Source organism: Maylandia zebra, linkage group LG23 (genome assembly GCF_041146795.1).
Source record: "Maylandia zebra isolate NMK-2024a linkage group LG23, Mzebra_GT3a, whole genome shotgun sequence".
Lineage (NCBI taxonomy): Eukaryota > Metazoa > Chordata > Actinopteri > Cichliformes > Cichlidae > Maylandia > Maylandia zebra.
In genome coordinates, this window is record NC_135188.1 from 33,922,686 (window position 1) to 33,930,274 (window position 7,589).

Genomic DNA, 7,589 nt, shown 5'->3' on the forward strand with positions numbered 1-7,589 from the left:
GAGGGTCCGAGGAGCCCGTCCAGCCTCATGCCACGTCTGCTGGAGGGTCCGAGGAGCCCACCCAGCACCACGCCTCATTAGCTGAGGGTCCTGGAGGACCCAGCCAGCACATCCTCACATCTGCTGACGATCCGGGGAAGTCTGTTCAGCCGTCACCTGCTGAATCATCCCCTGTGACTTCTACATCATCGCCTGCAGCATCATCGCCTGCAGCATCATCGCCTGCAGCATTCACATCATCGCCTGCAGCATCGCCGCCGTCAGGTTCCGCAGCCGTCCCGCTGCCATCAGGTCCAGCCTCTGTGCCTTCATCCACGCCTGGTCCAGCCTCTGCGCCTTCATCCACGCCTGGCCCAGCCTCCGTGACGCCGCTTTCGTCTGGCCCAGCCTCCGTGACGCCGCCTTCGTGCGGCCCAGCTCCGCCTTCGTCTGGCCCAGCTCTGCCTTCGTCTGGTCCTGCCTCGTCTTCATCTTCGTCTGGTCCTGCCTCGTCTGGTCCTGCGGTTGCCACACCGCCGTCAGAGCCAGCTCGACCCGTTTCGCCGCGCCTCTGCTGGCCGTTTTCCGGGCCTCTAAGTTGGCATCATGGCCTTCAGGGACGGCCTCCGGAAAGAGTTCGTTGCCGCCACTGGCATCGCGGCCGACCTCCGGACCTGCTCAGTTGCCGCCACTGCCACCCGCATGGCCGGCCACCTGATTTGTTTTGTCTGCGCCGCCATTGCACAGTCGGCCCCCAGAACTGTTTCCCCATCATGACCGTTGCCGTCTACATGGTCGACCTCCTGAACTTTTTCGTGGACTCGTGTTGAGATCCGCTCTGGTTTTGTTTGGATCATTTCTGTATTCTTGGACTTTTGGTTTCTTGGACTGTTTCTAGGTCTCCAGTGTTTTTTGGTTTTTGACCTGTTTCCCTGATGTCCAGTGTTTGTGTTGCACTGTTTTTCTTGTGTTTATGAACTACTCTGGACTCATGCTCCTTGTTTTCTGTTTTCTCACTTTTTTATAACAGAGATCTTTTAGCTCAGGGTTCATACGCCTTTCTCAGGGTCAAATTCAAGCACTTTTTAAGCACTTTCAAGGTCCCTTTTCAAGCTTTTCCAGCACCCCCCCCCCCGCCAAAAAAAAAAGAATGCATGTTTCAATTCGCATCACCTCAGTATGACCATGTGAAAATTTAAATAAATCATCCTAGGTGAACTTAAACACCTTTGTTCCCCTTTTGTTAAGACATAGAAAAACGCACCACACAAAAATACTGCAAAAGGAAACGGTCGCCTTATATACATCGTGTATAAACTCAAAATGCACATTTCACTTAAAAATTAAGATGTGAAAATGTGAACAGATCAACTTGTTAGAGATATTCTTCTCTTGTTGGGAAAAAACAAAAAAGAAATAAGTAAGTCTTCTCATCAGATATTTATGGAAGCCCGTTTCCGCCACTAAAAAAAAAAAAAAAGGATCCATAACTCAAAATTTCGAGTTATTTTCTCGAAATTTCGAGTTATTATCTCGAAATTTCGACATATTAACTCAAAATTTTGAGAAAAGCAACTCGAAATTTCGAGTTAGCGCTGCCAATCAGTAATCTACGTGAATGACGTCATTTCCATGTTACCCGGAAGCTGAAGCCCTCAGCTACAAATGCTACAGCTAAGCTACTGGTATTACATCCAGTCGTGAATGCACAGATTGCTGAGTGTTTTCAGCCTGGCTTCACAAATGATGAAATCCCTGTGTTATTAGCTGAATCACATGGTGTTACTATCAGCAAACATACTTTAATTTGTTGGGATCCGTTTTTGAGTGCGCGGTCCTGCGCCATATGCCTCCGGGTAACAAGAAAGCGACCTCATTCACGTATATTTTTGATTGGCAGAGCTAACTCGAAATTTTGAGAAAAGTAACTCGAAATTTCGAGTTATGGATACTAGCTTTTTTTTTTTTTTTTAGTGGCGGAAACGGGCTTCCATAGATATTGATGCTTCTTTCCCGTGTGACAAAAAAATAGGAGACATGTTTGTCTGTCATTTTTTGGTTTTTTAAATTAATTCCCAATAAAACTGTTTTATTGCTACATTGCTGTCTGTATTATTGCTGAAGTCCTAAATGATCACCTTTAAAGTGTTTGTGCTAATAACATCATGTACACTCAGACAGGAGAACAGCACTGATTGGGAGAGGCTTTGAACAGATCACATAGTTAAATTCAACATATAAGACATTAAGAATGCACAAGCATCTACTTAAAATCTATTGAATTTATCATTTGTGATATTATTATGTACAATTCCAATGTATTTTGTTCATCTCCCTTAAATAAACAGGCAGCCTTAAACTATGAAATATTCATATACAAATACACATATAAATGTGTCTACTCTCTCAGTGGCTGATAGTGCCCCACAGGCCTCAGTGTGAGCTTGAAGACATTTATAATGTTTAAGTAGTTTAATGTGTCGGTGCTGACGATAAACAGATTTTGAATGAAAGCTGGGGAACTTCGGTAGCACAGAAACAAGTGGCTATTTTTTGTGACCATATGGATCTGTCCCTCATATTACCATTATTTCACCCAAAGGCACCAAGTTAATACTCAAAAAAGCTGCAGTAATACACACAAATATAAACAATACTTGGGGACAACTTTGCTTTTAGCCTCTAACCCTCTGGGGTCCAGGGTATAATTTTTGACTACTTTTGATTTGGCCTCTATATTTCACCTTTAAAAACTGTTTATCTTGCTGTTACGGCCCTAGCAGGGCCTCCTCCTGAAGGTGTCTGTGTGGGCGTGTCCCACTACCTCTTCTGCCTGAGGTGCCACCTTTCCCTTTTGTGCAGCTGACTCTGATTTAAGCCCAGGGAAAGGTGAGCTCTGGGCCAGAGTGCCATTAGTGTGGTTACAGCTAGTGAGCTGTGTTTTTTGTGGTTTTCAGCTAGTGAGCTAGTCTGTGTTTGCAGCTTGTGAGCTGCACTCTTTTTGACTTACTTTGTGCTTTATTGACCAACGCCTGAGTTTTGTTTGTTTTCTTAAATGGTGATAGTGGCTTGTCCGTCTCTTTTAGTTAGTATAAATTGAAACTTTAATACAACTCTTTAATTTAACCCTTTTGCCTCCTTGACTCCTTTTTCTAACCTGGTCACATTTGTTACTCTCCCCCCCCCCCCCCGCCTTGACCCCTCAGGGGAATGTAACACTTGCCAATCTGTTATTTTCTCATTTTGACATACTGTATAAGCACAATTTATCTAAATTCAGACAAATTTTAAATTCTGACTAGAAAGTGATATTTTTGACTGTAAAAACCACAAGCATGTTTAACAAATCATAGAAAAAAAGTCGCTAAGGGGGTCTAAAAACTCGCTAAATATAGCGACAAAGTCGCTAAGTTGGCAACACTGATGTTAGCGCACTCATCCCTGACTGTCCGAGGGAGGGGCAGGGTCACACATTGAAACAGACAGCAGCGCAAGGCAGCACAGGCGGGGAAATTTTGCTTTTACATTTTGCGACTCATTTTATTTCTGATAAGAAAACTATTCAATCAGATAGTTATTTGTGGTGAATGAAATACAGTTACACATTCAAGCAGTTTTAAGCACCACATCTGAAATTCAAGCACTTTTCAAACCTTGAAAAGACAACATTATAAGTCAAGCATTTTCAAGGATTTTCAAGGATTTCAAGCACCCGTACGAACCCTGTTCGCTGCTGTGCACCATTACAAAGCCGCACAGAGGCCAAGGTGTGAGGATTGGAGGATTATAGAGAAAGTGGAAATGTGAGCCTACACTAGAATAAAGCAATACATAGCATGTTGGATGACAACACTGGAAGTTCTCAGGAAGTAAAAAGGGGAAAGCGGTTCAGACTACAACTGACAGAGGAGCTCCAAGGACAACGTCTTTACTTTGGTCACCTTGGCAGAGAAACTCCTCAGATGAAAACTGGCACAGGGGAAATAACGCTGACCGAAGTGCTGAGCATGAAATAAGAAAAAACATAAATACTAAAAATAAAAATACAATAAGGGTAAACAATAAAGAACACAATATCAAAAAGACAATAAAATGAAAATAAAATTAACATTTTAAAAATATTGATTGAGGAGGCCTAAATTGTAATGGCAATGCGTTCCACAATTTGGGAGCTTCCAATTAGTGATGGAATTTCCGCTCTTTTTAGAGAACCGGCTCGGCTCACTAAAAAGAGCGGGCTCTTTTGGCTCCCAACCGGCACTTCAGGTTGTTTTGTTGCTTTAATTGATTTATTATTAACAACAATATAAAATTATGCACAAAAAAAACGTGGTTTTATTTATATATGTTTATATATAAATATATAAGGTGTCCCCTAGAGACAAAGCACGTACAAACTCCAAAAAGCACGTATAAATTCCAAAACACATACAAACTCCAAAGCATGTACGAACTCCAAAACACATTTCTAGCGTTAACTGAACTTCCCAAACAGAGCTACCTGGATCACTTAAATTACACAATTGAAAGCATATGTGTATTGTTTGTGTATTTATACACAAGCACTCATATATATTCAAATAATTTAAAAAAAAGTTCATTTACCTGTTACTACGACACAACAAATCCGGTCGTTGGTACTTCCTGGCTTGTGTAGCCACTAGGTAACAAAAGCTCAACACTGCCCCTAGCATCCAGGAGCACTTCTGTTGTGTTTTGTACGTGCTTCGGAGTTTGTACGTGCTTTGGAGTTTGTACGTGCTTCGGGGTTTGTACATGCTTCAGAGTTCGTATGTGTTTTGAAGTTTGTACGTGCTTTGTCTCTAGGGGCCACCGTAAATATACTTTTATTTATTCACTCCACATAAAATGTAATAAATAAATCATATAATACAAAAACCAACTATTCACATTTAAACTTGTAACTATTTAAAATTTTCAGCAAACCACAACACAATTAAATATCTTTAATATCTCTCTTCCAGCGCAAAGCACAAGGCTGGTGTGCAGTGGTGTGTCTAGAAAATTTTTGTTGGGGGGGTTCAGGTAGGGGCACAGATTTGGAGAAGGGTGGCAGATGTAATTGGCAGATAAGGTTAAAAAAAAATTCTACCAACCGTTAACCATAATTCAATAACTCTATATACCTAATAACTGAATGCGCTTTTAACTTTTATTAGAATAAGATTTTCACTCAACATTTTTGAACATTAAAATACAAACATTTTTAACATACAATTGGCAAGATGGCGGCGCGCACAGACGCAGCGGCCCGGAGCTCCTACACTTTTGCACTTTTGGTGGTACTGTGTATTATTTCACACAGTCTGGGGTTACTTCAATACAACAGAGATGATCTACTACAACTAAGCCGTGGAGATCTTCAACTAACATCCGAGTATCTCATCCCCCCGGAGATCGTTAAGCAACCCCCGGGGCTACCCGCAACAGCAAGCCGCAGGAGGAGACGTTGCGAGCGGAGGCAGAAGAGAGGCAAGCGGGGAGGCCTGTGGGCACGGCTAAAGACTAGTCCGTTTAAACCACCACTCCCGATCATATTCCTCTCCAACGCCCGTTCAATCCGTTACAAACTGGATGAAATACGACTGCAGATCGCCACTCGACGGACTTTTAATAACTGTTCGTGCATGATTTTCACTGAAACCTGGCTGGACAGCGCCATTCCCGATGCGGCTATCGATCTAGCAGGCCGCACCGCCTATCGAGCCGACAGGTCTGCGGACTCGGGTAAGAAGACTGGCGGGGGGCTGTGCATCTATATTAACAACCTTTGGTGCACGAACGTCACGGTAACGGAAAAACTGTGCAGTACAGAGGTAGAACTGTTGGTGTTAAAGTGCCGTCCATTCTATCTCCCTCGGGAATTTTCTGCCGTTTACATCTGCGCTGTTTACATTCCACCAGATGCTAATGCTAAGCTAGCATTAGCACAATTGAGCAGCAGCATCAATAACAGCCTGGTAGCACACCCGGACAGTGTCTTTATTGCGGCTGGGGATTTTAACCACGCGGACCTGAAATCTGTACTTCACAATTTCCACCGTAATGTGAAGTGTGCTACCAGAGGAGATAGAACGTTGGACCAGGTGTACACCAACATGGCGAATGCGTACAGAGCCCAGGCTTATCCCCACCTGGGTCTGTCAGACCATCTCTCCCTTCTGCTACACCCAATATACACACAAAAGATCAAGAGCACTGGGATTACAACCAAAACCGTGAGAACATGGCCGCAGGACGCTATTCCGATGCTTCAGGACTGTTTCCACTGCACAGACTGGGATGTATTCAAGGTGCAGGACACTGACAATCGTGTCGCATTGGACAGTTACACCTCCACTGTCTTGGACTACATCTGTTTCTGTGTGGACAATGTAACAACTTGGAAACGATTCCGTGTGTTCCCTAATAATCCACCCTGGATGACACACGGAGTTCAACAACTTATTCGAACAAGGAACAACGCTTTCAAATCCGGGGACCAGGAGGCATACAGTGCTGCCAGGGCCAACCTGAGAAGAGGCATCAAGACTGCCAAGCAGCAGCACAGGAGGCGTATCGAGGCCAGGTTTGAGAACAACACAAACCCAAGGCAGGTCTGGGAGGGCATCAGGGCTATCACGGACTACAAAAGAAGAACACCATCACCCTCAGCCGACAGTTCTACTCTGGCTGAGGATCTAAATCTCTTTTATGCCCGTTTTGACAGGGAGAACACCGACCCTGTCCTGTCCCCTCTCCCCTCAACCGACCCTGCTCCGGCCCTGAGCACTCATGAGCTGAGGCGTGTGTTCCGGAGCATTAACACCAGGAAGGCGGCCGGGCCGGATGGAGTGCTGGGCCGGGTGCTAAAAGACTGTGCTGCCGACCTGGCGGACGTCTTCACCTCTATATATAACACCTCGTTGTCCTGTTCACTGGTACCATCCTGTTTCAAAGCAGCAACCATCGTTCCCATCCCAAAACAGTCAAATGTCACATGTCTGAACGATTTCAGACCTGTGGCACTCACCCCCATTCCCGCCAAATGCCTGGAGAGACTGGTCATTAAACACATCAGAGCTGCTTTTCCACCATCCCTGGACTCGCACCAGTTTGCATACAGGGAGAACCGGTCAACCGAGGATGCGATCGCCACAGTGCTGCACACATTACTGAAGCACTTGGAACACAGGAACACCTATGCACGGCTCCTCTTTGTAGACTACAGCTCGGCTTTTAATACCATCCGGCCATACAAACTCCGTCCCAAACTCCACCAACTGGGACTTAACTCCTCTCTGTGCAACTGGATTGTGGACTTCCTCACTAACCGTAGACAGAGTGTCAGAGTGGGTAAGAACACCTCTTCCACCCTTGTGGTCAACACCGGTGCCCCTCAGGGGTGTGTTCTGAGCCCTCTGCTATACACTCTCTTCACCCATGACTGTATTTCCTCCTGCGCGTCCAATCTCATTGTTAAGTTTGCAGATGACACTACAGTGCTCGGACTTATATCCAACAATGATGAGACAAACTATAGGACAGAGGTGCAACAACTAGAGTCATGGTGCCACGACAATAACTTGGTCTTAAACACCAAAAAGACC